Raw genomic sequence first — 7483 nt, 5'->3', positions numbered from 1 at the left:
TTGGGAAAATGGCAAGAGCCCTGGCTTGGGAATCTGTAGACCTGGAGCTCCCATTCTGCTTGCTGTGTGAACCTCTCTCCCTCTGCCTCTGTCTTTCTGTGTGTCTCTGTCTCAGTCTTGGTCTCTCTCTCCCCTCACTTCCCAACTCAGACCACCCTCCTCCCTAATCTTGTCCTGGAGCCTCCAACTATCCCAGCAGGAAGCCTGTTTAAGGGGCAGCAGCTGCCTTCTCCTCCAGGGGCCAAGTTCAATATCACACCCACACTGCTTCCCAAGTTTTACCAAAGTCTGAGAGCTGTGCTGGGGGCTGCCCCTCTGTGGCCACATTCTGAGAAGGCAGAGCCAGGATAAAAGCCCATCATTGTACCCTGAGCTGGACAGATTCTGAGCACTGCGTCGCCCGCGGCTGTCCCCCCCACCACACCCCTGCCCCAGTCCCGCAATGTACACGCAGAACTGCTCCCACCAGGTGGCCATACCAGGTATTGCAGCTATGGGGAAGAAGATCCTCCTCATTTAAAATTTAAAAGAATTTTTATTCACTACTTTTTTCTTTACACCACAGTCTTTCCCCAGCAACTCCTTTGAAACTCTCTTAGGAAAAAGCCCAGGAAGATTTGTGTGAACTGATACAAAGTGAAATGAGCAGAACCAGAATAATTTGTATAATAAGAGCAATATGATTACAGCACTATAACGGCATGATGATCTTTGAAAGGCAGAATAACTCTGATCAATACAATGCCTAACTGTTCCAAAGGACTCATTCACGAGGAAGCACGTTATCTTCTTACAGAGAGAGAGCTGATGGACTCATATTCTGTGCAGACGGAAGCATTTTTTCTTCCATCCTTGTTGACTTGCCTGACAATTTATCTACAGAGAAGAGGGAAGTGGGCCACACTGTCTGGTCTTCCAGAACCAAGATTTTACTTCGTCCTGAACTGTAACTATTTTGAGAGTAAGGACTGTGTTGTTTTCTTTATTTTGTGGAGAGGAATAGATGACGGTAAGAACTATGGAGACCAAATTGACAAGATTTGGTAACCGATAGGGTATGGGGGGGGAAAGATTAAAGGGGAAGACACAAAGATGACTCCACGATTGCTAACCTGGGTAACTGGAAGGATGGTGGTGTCTTAAGAAGGAAATAGGGAATTTTGGGCGATGTGATACGTGAAAGATGAAATGACTGAGGAAACGAAGCTTTGATCTGAGAATATTTTTAGAGATTTTTTCTTTTGGTGTAGCCAGTTGGGGTTAAATGACTTGCCCAGGGTCACACGGCTATTAAGTGTCTGAGGCCAGATTTGAACTCAGATTCTCCTGACTTCGGAGTTGGTGCTCTATCCACTGGGTCACCTAGCTGCCCCAGCACATTAAACCAGGACCAGACTCTTCTGATTAGGCCTGGACTCCAAATACAGGGAGAGACACACTTTTATATATTAAAAATAATTAATTAAATAAGGCCAATTAATTAAAAGGCCAAGTTGAGAGGGGGAGAGCAAACAGGTGCAATTCCCTAAAATCAGAAAGGGAGGTGTCCCACTCCCCAAAGTGTCTGTAAACAGAGGAACATAGAAACAATAACTGATTGATCAGTGTGGGGCCAGTTTTCAGATAAGACATACGGGTTGCTTGAGATGTACAATTGTGAGAAGACTCCTTGCATCAATCTTTGGATCTGGTTGGGTTTCTGGTCAGCATAACCTGGGTCCTTGGTTAAGGTCTCTAAGCAGCAGGTAGAAGTGGTCCAGCATCCCAGCCGTGCAGGGGTAGTTTCAAACAATGCAATAAGGTTTTCTCCCAATTCCCATCATTGAATAAAGTTTTCTCACAAAACAGAATTTGGACTAGACCCATAATTTAATAGAAGGAAACTGAGCTAGCTCCATAAATGAGGCAGTCATAAAGGGTGACATTATAAGCAAATTAGGAGAGCAACAAGGAATAGTTTACCTGTCAGATCTATGGAGAAGGGAAGAATTTATGACCAAACAAGAGATAGAGAACATAATGAAGTACAAAATGGATGTTAATTAAATTCAATTTAATTAAATTTAAAAGTTTTTGCACAAGCAAAGCCAATGCAACCAAGATTAGGAAGAAAGAAAGCTAGGAAACAATTTTTACAGCTAGTATCTCTGATAAAGTCCTTATTTCTAAAACATATGGAGAATTGAGTCAAATTTATAACAATACAAGTCATTCCCCAATTGATAAATGGCCAAGGAATATGAACAGGAAGTTTTCAGATGAAGAAATTAAAGCTATCTATAGTTATATGAAAAAATACTTGAAATAACTTGATTATAGAGAAATGCAAATTAAGCCAACTCTAAGGTACCACTTCACACCTATCAGATTGGCTAATATGACAAAAAAGGAAAATGATAAATGTTGGAGATGCGGGAAAATGGGAACATTAATGCATTGTTGATGGAATTGTGAACTGATCCAACCATTCTAGAGTGTATTCTAGAGAGTAATTTGGAACTATGCCCAAAGGGCATATCCAGATCCAGCAATGCCACTACTAGGTCTATATCCCAAAGAGATCATACTAATGGGAAAAGGACCCACTTGTACAAAAATATTTATAGCAGCTGTTTTTGTGGTGGCAAAGAATTGGAAACTGAAGAGATGACCATCAATTGGGGAATGGCTGAACAAGTTGTGGTATATGAATGTAATGGAATACTATTGTTCTATAAGAACATTGTTCTATAAGAAATGATGAGTGGCAGATTTCATAAAAACCTGGAAAGATGTGAACTGATGCTGGGTGAAGTGAGCAGAACCAGAATATTGTACATAGTAACAGTAATATGGTGCGATGACCAGCTTTGATAGACTTAGCTCTTCTCAGCAATACAATGATCTAAGACAACTCCAAAAGACTCATGATGGAAAGTGCCATCCACATCCAGAGAAAGAACTATGGAGTCTGAATGCAGATTAAAGTATACTATTTCCTCTCTCTCTTTATTTGTTTTTTCTTTCTCATGGTTTTTCCCTTTTTTTCTGATTCTTCTTTCACAACATGACTAATGTGGAAATATGTTTAATGTGATTGTACATGCATAGCCTATATCACATTGCTTGCTTTCTTGGGGAGGGAGAGGGGAAGAAAAACATTTGGAACTCAAAATCTTATAAAAGTGAATGTTAAAAACTATCTTTATATGTAATTGGAAAAAATAAAATACTATTAAGTGGGAGGGGGGAGATGGAGTCAGTGTCCTTCACTCAATTCCCACAATTAACCATTTGTTGTCCTAATCCCCTCGTTTCCCTCAATGAAGAATGGATTTGGACTGGATGGGGGTGGGGGAGGAGAAACAGGAGTTCTATTTTGGACTCTAGTAGATTTTGAGATGCCAATGGTGTTGTGTTAATGTGATTAAAGATCTTCCTCACCCATCAATCCCCTTAATAGGCCTCAGGTGAAGCTAGTTAAGGGAAGGGAAGTTTGATTAGAAGAAGCATGTTTGTAGGAAGGCGCATACCCTTTTGCTAATTTGGTCACAAGAGGTATGAAGCCCTCGGCCCTAAAAAGGGTAGGTATATGTCACACACACACACACACATACACACACACGCGCACGCGCGCGCGCACACACACACACACACACACACACACACACACACACACACACCCCATCTGAAGAGGGAATGATGGAGAAAGTTCCTGGAGGAGAAAGGAGGAAATGGGATTAAAAGTGTGACTTTGGAGGGGAGAAGGATCAAGTCTTCATCATATACTGAAGCAACAGTTTTCTCATTAAAGTAGGTCATCTACTAAGAGGTAGGGTCTATCCAGATTCTACTCCCCTCATTTTTTGTAATAGGGCATGGTGTCCTTCCCTGTAAAGAAACTTAAGTGGTTCTCTTGTTGTAGATAGAAGTCCAGAGCCAGGGGTCAAGGGACCCAGGGCAAGTTTAGGCTACTTGATCCCTCTCCTGTCTCCCTTCTCCTTCATCCTCCCTATGGGTCATATAAGGTTGGGATTGCTTTATGTCTAGAGGGACCTCCCAGGGCACTGACCACATGTCCCCTATCAATACTGGGAAAATTCCCAGGCTAGTGGAAGATATTCAACAAACATCTGTTTCTTATTTTTTTTTTTAGGCAATGAGGTTAAAAGTGACCCCCAGGATCACACAGTTAGTAAGTGTCTGAGGTCAAATTTGAACTCAGGTCCTCCTGACTCCAGTCACCTGTCCCACTGTGCCACCTAACTGTCCCTCAATACACATTTATGAAATACTTAATATATGCCAGGCCTTGGGCTAGGCACCTGAGCTAACAAAGACAAAAAACAAACTCCCTGCCCTCAAGGAGCTTATATTCAATTGGGGACAGGGAGGGAAAGGTAGGGAAAGCAAGTAACATCTACACAAGTAAGTATAATAAGGGTTAAATGGAAAAGAAATAGAATGTAATTAGCAGGGAATGAATAGAGGACTGTGGCTGAGCTGAAACTGGAAGAAAACAAAAGATTTTAAGAACAGAGAACAGAATTAAGTACAATCACTCAGCTATGATAGGTATAATCATGGTAATGGGCTATCTTACTCTATATTAATCGGGAAAAAAATTAGTGATTATCTTTTGTTTTCGTTTCCTGATATACTCTCCCCAAATCCACTGAACTGTGCTTTATAATGAAGGAAAACAGTTAAGTAAAATCAACTGCCCCAGTGACCATGTGGCCAGGTATACCACATTCCACACTCATAGCCCCCCACTTTAATGGAAGGTGTCAAACACAGTTGACTGAATCTAACCTTGTCCCCATTTCTAGATCTATGAATTGCCTGAGGCTGAATAGACATTATCATTCCTAGCCTCAGACCATTTTTCAAATGGTCCTAAACTCTCCCCTTCTGGATTCCCTTGCTTTCTCTATGGACTTTGCGTTGTTATACAAAACAATTTACCTGTGAAACCACAGAATGTCCCAAGCCCTTTGCACCTGCAGCACCTCTCCCTCTGCCCAAATACTTTATAAGAACCTTGCATCCAGCCCCCTCTTCAGCCTCCCCAGCACCTGCTGTTTCATAGAATTCCATTCACAACTCCTTGTCCTGACTAACGATCATGATTTTTGCTATATTGGCTGCCTTTGAGTTAATTCAGGTGACAGACGGCATGTTTCATCATCTAAGCTCTGGGACTGAGATTCATCCTTACAACTTGAATGAGGTTTGCACAAGGTAGGGTGGAGTAGCTTCAAACCCAAATAGAAAAGAGGGCCACTAAGTTATATATAAGGACCCCTATTGACTTAGAAAACTACCTATTGACATTATCTATGTTTTATTGTATTTTTATTTATTTAATTAAATATTTCTCAATTACATTTTAATCTGGTTCATCCCCTATGTGGGTTTGACACCTCTGGGGTAGAGTATACAACACCCATAAAGTAGGGAGAGTGGTTAGGGATCTGTCACAGGTAAAAGACTGTTATGAAGCCTTGTGGGACAGTGGAAAGAGAACCTGTTCTAAGTCTAAGACCTTGAGTTCTTCCTGCTCCTGCTTCTGAAGCTCCCTGCCTGATGAACCTTGGACAAGTCACTTGATCTCCCTGGGCTCAATTCCTTTTCTGTAAAATGAAGGGGTTGAGCTAACTAGCTTCTAATTGGCTTCTGTGGTTTCTTCCAGCTCTGAATCTATGACCCCATAATGCTGTGCTTGCAAAGAGTTTAGGAAATCATCCCAACAGCAACCAAGGATCTCCCCGTTGTCTCTTTGATGCCTAGGAACTCCTAGGCTCCTCTAGGCTGGGTCTGGAGTTTAAAAGGTAGAATTCCACTTTCATTGAGCATTCCACAAGCTTGTCACAAATTTGGGGCATTATTTTGTTCCCATCTAGGCCTCTTGGCTTGTGCCTCATTTCCCATTAAGATTTCTATCTTCTTTCCTATTTCTTGTGACCCAAGGGAAACATTTTCAGTAGAGTCTAGAGTACAGGAAATCATACAAGAAATCAGAATTAGAAAGTCAGAGTCATAAAAGACTGGGCTCTGTCAGGCTGCTCCGGTCAGCCATCTCCACTGCAGGCTGTAGCCACCCCAGCTTTTATAGTTGAGCTCACACCCAAGGGAACAAAATTTCCCAGAAGTTTTTGGCAGAGGAGAACCATTGTTCATTTCCCCTAATATCACAGTCATAAAGTGGTGGAATGGGAAGTCTTGCTATATCCCCATTAGCTCAGGAAGCAGTTTTTCCCAAGGATTCTGCCTCTCCTATCCAGCTAGGATGCACTGTGCATCTGGGAGTCAGGAGGTCCTTCATTCAAATCCAGGCTTAGACATGTGATGCTAGGCAAATCACTTAATCTCTATTTACCTCAATTTCCCTACCAATAAAATGGGGATAAAAACAGCACCTACCTTACAGGGTTGTTGTGTGGATCAAGTAAGATAATATTTGTGAAATGCTTAGCACAGTGCCTGGCACACAGGAGGCATATCATATAAATGCTCTTTCTCTTCCCCCATCTTCTCTTCCCCTTTCAGCTCAGTAATTTGAGATACGGTCTCTCCCTTCTCCTGGATTAGGCTCCTACAAGTCACAGCCTTTCATGGCCCTACTTGACCTCAAGAGAAAGAAAGTGAGGGAACCTTGGACAGGATGCCACCAAGCAGTCCAATCAGTGTTTTTTAAAAGCCTGACAGCATGACATTCGGCAATACACACTCATTACTTTAACATTTGGGTTACTTTCTCTCAACCACCTGCTTTTATTCCCTGGAAAATAGATGCAAAGGTAAAATAGAAGAATATAAAAAAAAGATCTGCCTGCATAGACTCATAGGCTTCACAATTAACCTGTGTTTGGTTGCCTTTCAGTGTTGTGTTCATTTACATTATTACTGGTACCAGATATATTTATTGTTCCCATGGCTCTTCTTCCTGCAATAGTACCTAAAGATTTACTAACATTTCTCTGATTTTCCCATACTTATATTGATGGGGCCCAACCATGAACAATGAATATCTCTCCAATTATTTAGGTCTTCTTTTACTTCTGTGAGGGTGTTTTATACTTGTAGTCCATATTTGTATATATCTGGAGTGTATCTTGGTAGATTAAATCTCAGATATCTTATTCATTTTGTAGTTATTTTGAATGGAATTTCTCTTTCAGCTTCTAGTTTTTGTTGTGTATGGAAATGCTGATGGTTTTGTGGATTCATTTTGTGGTCTGTCCCTTTAGTGAAACTAGTAATCCTCTTGATTTTAGAGAGTTCTCTGGGATTTTCTAAATAAGCTATCCTAGGATCTCAGACTCATAAATTTAGTGCTGGAAAGGAGCTATCAAGGTTAGCTCCTTTATTTTACAGATGAGGAAACTGAGGCACAGGAAAATTAATTGACTTGCAATTACAAAGGCAGTAAGGATCAGAGGTTAGATTTGAATCTAGGGCTTCTGACTCAGAGGTAGTGTTCTTTCTGTTATGCCACACT

Source organism: Trichosurus vulpecula, chromosome 3, assembly GCF_011100635.1.
Source record: "Trichosurus vulpecula isolate mTriVul1 chromosome 3, mTriVul1.pri, whole genome shotgun sequence".
NCBI classification, from domain to species: Eukaryota; Metazoa; Chordata; class Mammalia; order Diprotodontia; family Phalangeridae; genus Trichosurus; species Trichosurus vulpecula.
The sequence above is the reverse complement of the archived record's forward strand: the minus strand, read 5'-3'. Positions refer to the sequence as shown.